This window comes from Arvicanthis niloticus, chromosome 6, assembly GCF_011762505.2.
Source record: "Arvicanthis niloticus isolate mArvNil1 chromosome 6, mArvNil1.pat.X, whole genome shotgun sequence".
In the NCBI taxonomy this organism is placed as follows: domain Eukaryota; kingdom Metazoa; phylum Chordata; class Mammalia; order Rodentia; family Muridae; genus Arvicanthis; species Arvicanthis niloticus.
The window spans coordinates 25413733-25420806 of NC_047663.1; positions in this window are offsets into that span (position 1 = coordinate 25413733).

Genomic DNA, 7074 nt, shown 5'->3' on the forward strand with positions numbered 1-7074 from the left:
GACCCCCAACAACCTCAGAGGCCAAAGACAAGCAGAAGCTTCTCTCCAGCCCAGAGTCCCACCCTTCCACCGCAGTCCCGTTCTGTCACCAGTACTTTTCATAACAGCAAATTTTCAGCTTAGGGGACCTTATTGCCCTCAGCGGCAAACAGCAGGATGGTCTGCTTCCTGGGCCTGGATGCAGACTAAAAAGATCCTTATTTCTCATTTTTATGGAGTTGGGAGTTAAACTCTCGCAATGCAGGTAAACACAAGTCCTTTCTTTTTCTTTTTTTCTTTTCTTTTTTTCAATTTTTTATATTGGTCTATTTATGTAGTTCAGGCCAGCCTGAAACTTATGGTTTTTCTGTTGCCCAAGTACTAGGATGCTAGGTGGGCACTGCCACAGGAGACTTTCCTATTTCTTCTATACTTTCCAGATGAAAACTTAAAGCTGAGATTCAGGTCCCTGTCCCAGACCTGCCTGCCTGCACACTCTTCCTCACCATCCTTCCCAGGTGAGCCACGTGGTCGCTCCTATCCTTTGAAAGGTCAAATATCTATCTATCTATCTATCTATCTATCTATCTATCTATCTATCTACCTATCTATCATCTATCTATCTATTTATTTATTTATTTAATAGATATTGGTGTCTCGTCTGCAATATGCATCTATGCACCACATGTGTGAGTTACAGGTGGTTGTGAGCCGCCCTCTGGGTTGCTGGAAATTGAATTTGGGTCCCCTGAAGGAGCAGTCAGTACTTGTAACCAAGAATCTGTCTCTCCAGCCCCCCTCCAGAAGTCTTCTTGCTTCCCCTGCCTTCTCCTTCTCCCTAACGTCTGACCTGTCTCTCTCCTTGCTAGGAACTGCCTTGCTGTCTTCTAGTACTGTGGCATGGAAGAGGTTAACTGTCGGGTGTACAGCTGCTCTGAGGATCTATCCCTCAAGGGGGCTGGGAGATGATAGTTGGCAGAGTACTTGCAGCCCAAACATGAGGACCTGAGTTCAAATCTCTAGCCCATGTCAAGAACAGCATGCGGTAGGGCACATTCATACCCCAGGTTCGGGGAAGGTGGAGACAGGAGGGTTTACTGGCCCCAGTGTAGCTGAATCTCCAGGTTCCATCTCAGTGAGCGACTCTGTGTGAAGAACTGAGGTGGAAAGTAACTGAGGAAAGTAACTGAGGAAAGTAACTGAGTAACAACCGTTGGTTCTTATGACCACACGCATCCACAAGTGTGCACCAGTCCTCACACACCACACACACATGCACACAGAATAGCCATGCCCTGTGCCTTTTTGGTAGGGAGATGCTGTGTGTGTGTGAGGGGGCAGCTGTGTGTTTGGGGGAGGCATCCCGAGACCCTACCTCCCTTTTCCCAACAGTCCTGACTAGGACCATCAAAAACTAGGAGCCATGCCCATCAGAAATGACCACTTCTCAGCGCTCAGGGCTTCCACTGACCCCTGGCTAAGCCCTCTTTAACTAAGGCCTCTGTCCTCAGCACTGCAGGTGGCTAACCTTTGCCCAAGTCCTGAGTCTTCCTGGGCATCGAGGTGGTGGCTAGGCAGAGCCAGGATGAGCAGTGAGCATGTGTGTGAGGATGTGGGTCTGGGTACAGAGGAAAGGACAAGAGTGCCATTCCACAAATTATGCTATCACCAATTCACTGTGACCTCAGCCAACTCCAGTACCTTCTAGTACCTTCTCAGGCCTCGGTTTCCCCTGGTCATAAAATATGGGGCTAATTGTCCCTCCTAGGGAAGTTGGGAGGGTTAATTGGGCGATGGCTCTGAAGAGAAGATGATCTATAAATACAAGGGCTCATTAGAGGGTATTTCACAGCCATTTTGTGGCCCCGATGGTATTATTAATATGATTATTGTTATTGTTATCGCCGCTGTCGCCCACTTCCCGAGTCTCTGCCAGCTGCTTCCAGGTGAAGGAGCTCTGCCAATAGCCTCCGTGACCCTCCACCCCTCACACACTCAGGAGTCTGAGGGGACCCCTCAGGAGGTTACTTCATTGTGGCTTTACAGAGAGGGCCAAGAGCTTTAAGGGGAGAGGGCTGAGGGACGTGAAGGCCTGCCGAAGGCTTTCAGTCCAGGGATGCCTCTAGTCTGCTGTGGGAAGCCTGGATTCAGGGAGAGTGGTGGATCCGGGGAAATGTGCTCATGGTTAGGAGGGGGCCAGCAGGAGCTGACTGGTAGGAGCTTGAGGCAGATGGTGTTTTCTGGGACACTGAGGGACTGGTGGGTGGGAATGTGCTCTCTTGAGGAGGCAAATGCCTCTTCTTAAAGGAATCTCTTTGTAGGGGTCCTAGTATTCTCATAGCCTGGGGATGAAGGAGGGCCTAGGTTGGCCAATAGTAGCCCAGGAAATCGACCAGGTTAACTGTGCTTTCTGCTTTTGGCAGGTTAAACCATGGTCAGGGGCTTTTGAAATGCCTTGGGTGCCCTCTGGCGGCAACACATGAAAGCTGCAGAGGACCAACACCTGCCCAAAAAGCACCTCCTCTGGAGGTTGTGCAGATCCCACCGGGAGGGATAGCAAGAAGCAGGCAAGAAGGAAGAATCCCACGGGAGGGATGGCTGGAATGTCCTCGCTGGGAGATTCTGTGGCAGTTGGACAGCAGCCATCAACCTGGGCAGGAAGGCCAAGGGTAGAGGGAGTTGGGGAGTCGGGGCAAGGGGTGGAAGGGCTACCCCTGGGCTTGCAACAAGGGCAGTTGGTGGCTGTATGTGTGCACCAGGATGCAGAGTGGGGGAAGCTAGGACACAAAAGGGGGTCCACCTTTGGCGTTCCTGGAAGACTGGAGTGGCCGTGACCACAGAAATCATGGAGGAACCTAGGAGGAAAAAAAAAATCATGGTTCACCCAAACCAAGGGTTTTTCCATCCAGCCACTTGTCGGGGTTTGTGCATCAGGGCATCAGGGATGTCTTCTCCATAGGTGGAGAGAGGATGAGGAAAGAAAACCAGAGGGGAAAAGGAAGAGGCAGAGGCTATGAGGAGATCCTATGGCAAAAGTAGAACATCCTCAGAAGGCTGAGGTGGCTGTAATCATTTGAAAAATTATTCTGTCAAGCTTGGGCCATAGGAGAGAGTGTGACCCAGTGTGGAGCCCAAGGCTGCCCTTAGACAAAGGCCATCAGGATATGCTTCTAGACTGTAGGCCAAGAGCAATACTGAGCCTTGTGGATCTTTCTATAGGATGCCCCTAAAGTTATCTGCAACTTCCTGGGGACAGAGACCATGACTCCATGTGCCTCCCTCAGTGTGCGCAGCATCCTCGGGGACGGGGACTCTGGATAGACAAGGGCAGCCTCATGCAGAAGAGAACATAAAGGGCTGGGAAGTAGGGAGAACACAGAAGGGCTTTCCAGGAAGCTGAAGCCAGGGAAGAAAATGAAGCAGACATGGAGGAAGCTGAGCCCAAGGGAGAAGTGCTCAAAGGACCGACCACCACGGTTGTGCACCTGCCATCGGGCCCTATGCTGGGAGAGGAGGTCGCACAATGGAAGTCAAGGTAAACATGGACTGTAAGTGGTGGAGGACAAGTCACTCTGCATACTAGAAATGGGGACAGAGTGGAAATGTGGACTAGGAGGAGGCTCAAAGCAGCTGAAGGCAGCACCAACAGAACCTGCTTCCAGACCCACTGAGGACAAGATGGCGTCATGACGTGGGCAGAGACAGCTGGAACCACCTAACCACCTTTGCTCTTCAAACACCACTGCAGGTAGGGTAGAACAAGGAGATATTCAGGGAGGGAGTGGGTTGGCTCAGGGCCTTTGGTAAAGGAATGCTTTTGTGCCTTGTTTACACACACAGATTATCTGAGGGTCTTCTTCATATAGGTGCTTGGTTCCATCCTAGGGACTGACTTCCTGGGATGAGACAGGAACCTAACTTCAGAACTAGTGAAAGGCTTTCTGCTGAGTCATAGATATGGTCAGGAGTCTGAATGTGTAGCCCAGTGGTTAGAGCACTTGCTTTGCATGCACAAGGCTCTGTTTGATTCCCAGTAAAGAAATCAGGCATAGTGGAACCTGCTGCTTAGTCTCTTCCCTCTCTTGGGAGAGCTAGAACAACTTGGAAAAGGATATCTGTGAGAACAAAAATTGTGTGGTGGTCTGAGGGGGGCTTATGAATGAACGTCAAAGACTCCATCGGTAGGGTAGGGGATGTGGTCGGTGGAGGACGGAGTACTGTTTCAGCACGTATGAGGCCTCGGATTCAATGCCCTGCCACAAGGAGCAAACAAATGAACGAAAAGGGTCCCTGTTTTTGTCTGTGCCTTTAATAAGAGTAATAAACCTAAAAACAAACAAACAAACACCCCTTTAATCCCAGCACTCGGAAGGCAGAGGCAGGTGGATTTCTGTGAGTATGAGCGCAGCCTGGTCTACAGAGTGAGTTCTAGGACAGCCAGGGCTACACAGAGAAACCCTGTCTGGAGAAAATGGGAAAACCAAAACCTGAAAATAAACAAACAGGGTTTAAGAGAGCTGACTCATTCAGTTCAGAACTAATAGTGCCAGTTGGGTCTGGTGGCTCATGCCTGTGAGCCCAGCACTTAGGAGGTAGAGGCAGGAAGGTCATGAGTTCTGGGCAAGGCTGGGCTATTTGAGACCCTGTCCCCAAAACAGCAAACCACCCAACCACGAAACTACTGGTGAATTCTAGGTTTCTCCCTGTCCCCACCCACACTCTCCCTGTGTTCTTCATGATAGGGCCTCCGGGAAGGATAGAGCTAGCTGCCTTCAGTTTTTGTCCTGGAAGAGGTCTCCACCCAGCAGGATAGTCAGCCCCACCTCCTCACCAAAACCCCTGCACCCTAATGCACCTGAGTCACTGAACCCGGGCGGAGTCCTTGGCTACACAGCAAAGCAAGCCGAACTGGAAACTGGCCTGGGAACAGAATGTATGGGCTAAACAAGCCTTATGCAGATGTAAGTGTATGTATGCAAAGTCATTCTTGAGCTCCGAATCCATTTCCTGATCGTCTGGTGTAGAAGCCCCAGTTCTTCCACTGTAGCTCAGTCCCTCAGGGCAGCCGGGAGGGAGGGAGGGAGGATGGGGGCTCAGTGGTAGAGACTGCCTCCGATGTGGGAGGCCCTGAGCTTGATCCCTAGTGCTGAAACAAACTGAAGTGGAAGAGTGGGAGAAGCCATTCATGTAAGCCGGTGACAGTCCAGGGCAGCACAAACAAGACAAAGCTTGGCTGGGCAAGAGTGAAGAGACCAGATTTTGATCAGGGCTTTTAAGCTGTTTGCCACAACAAAGGAAAGGCTGGCCTAAGAAGAAAGGGAACTCCTTAGGACAAGACCCATGTGTTTAGGGACTGTGACACCTTTCCTTGAGAGAAAAGACTAGCGAAGCAAAGAAGGTGGGGAAAGGCATGAAGGACAAGAGTGTGGAGGGTGTGTGTGTGTGTGTGTGTGTGTGTGTGTGTGTGTAAGGGTGAAGGACCTGGTTTAAGCAGAAACCTTTGATTTTATAAAGGCCAGAGAGTCCCAATGAAGGATTGGTGTGTGGGCATACGTGTGCAAGCGGAAGGCCAGAGCAGGACATACATTGGATGTCCTCCGCTGTTGCTGTGTCTCACAAAGCCTGCTGGCAGCCTGCAAACTCCAGCCATCCTCCAGCCTCTGCCCCAATGTCACAGCTACAGGACGGCTAACACCTGAGGTTTGGTGTTTCAAAAACTAACCAGAGAGAGGTAGACTGGTGATTCCCAATTACAACATTCTGAACATTTGGCTCTCCACTGTTGGTTTGTTTATGTGTTTGTGGTTTTTTGTTTTGTGTGTTGTGTTATGGCGTGGGTTTTTGTTGTTGTTGGTGTGTGTGTGTGTGATTTTTGTTTTAGACAGGGTTTTGATTTGTAGTCCTGGCTGTCCTGGAACTTGCTCTGTAGACAAGGGCAGCCTCAAACTCAAGAGATCTGCCTGCCTCTGCCTCCCTGGTGCTGGGATTAAGTGTGGGCTACCACCGCCCAGCTTGACTCTTTAGTTTAATCACTTTATCTCAGCAACCTTTCCTTCAAAGTGACAGGAAGGAAAGAAGGAAAAGGAAGATGGGTCAGGCTAAGGAAAGATGTAATAAGAGCTGAGGGTATAGCTCCATGATTCAGTTAATGCCTAGAGTTGGAGATTGGAACCTCAGCACCACAAGAGGTCCAAATAAGACCCCAGCAGGGATGTGTGTATGCGTTTCATCTACCTGTGGTCAATGTCTCTCAAATGTTGATTTGGGAAGCTTTTTACATGCTCTTATAGTTAGTTTACTGGATGTAAAACATTTTTTTTCCCACTGTGGGTTAAAACAACAAAACAAAACCAGAAGGTTACTACACTGAGGCAGAGGTGTGAGTGTTCTTCAACAGGAATCTAAGGGTTCACTGCAGGTGGGGTGTGGGGTTTACTGCCCACGCAGGTCTGAAGCCAGAGTGAATTCCTTCTGGATGCCACACGCCCAAGTTAGTCGTTCCGCAGAGGGCCTGGAAGAGAAAGATACACCTACCTGGGGTGCCTGTCAAGGGTTGCACCTCATTCAGAAGGAAATGAGGCAGAGACCGAGCAGGGGCGCTAGGACTCCAACGTGCAAGTCTGCTCACCGGAGGCACAGGTTAAAATGTAGATTCTAAGCACCCCCGGGAAATAGCAAATGTGATTAGGGAAGACCCTAGCAATCTGCTTTTGATAAAGGTTCAGACATGTCCGTCTGGAGCCATGTGGATCAGGGAAGCTCTGAGAAACATTGAAGATTAACAGGGGCTTGAGATGACATAATGACAATCCCCTCTAGGAGGTGCCAGGTAACCCAACTCCCGCCAGGTCATCGACTCTCCACAGGTGACGGTGAGCGAGGTGCTGAGGTGAAGGCGATGCGCTCATTGGGCGCCAGGAACTGCGTATCCGACCAGAGCCTCTCCACGACTGACTGTACTGAGAGATGTATAAGCTCTTTATGGGGCATTTCACAGTAGCACTTCTGATTGGCTTTAGGGTAGATCTATCACTCATCTTCTGGGTTAGAGGTGGGTGGAAGGTCAATTACGACCAATACAGAAACACTTCTCAG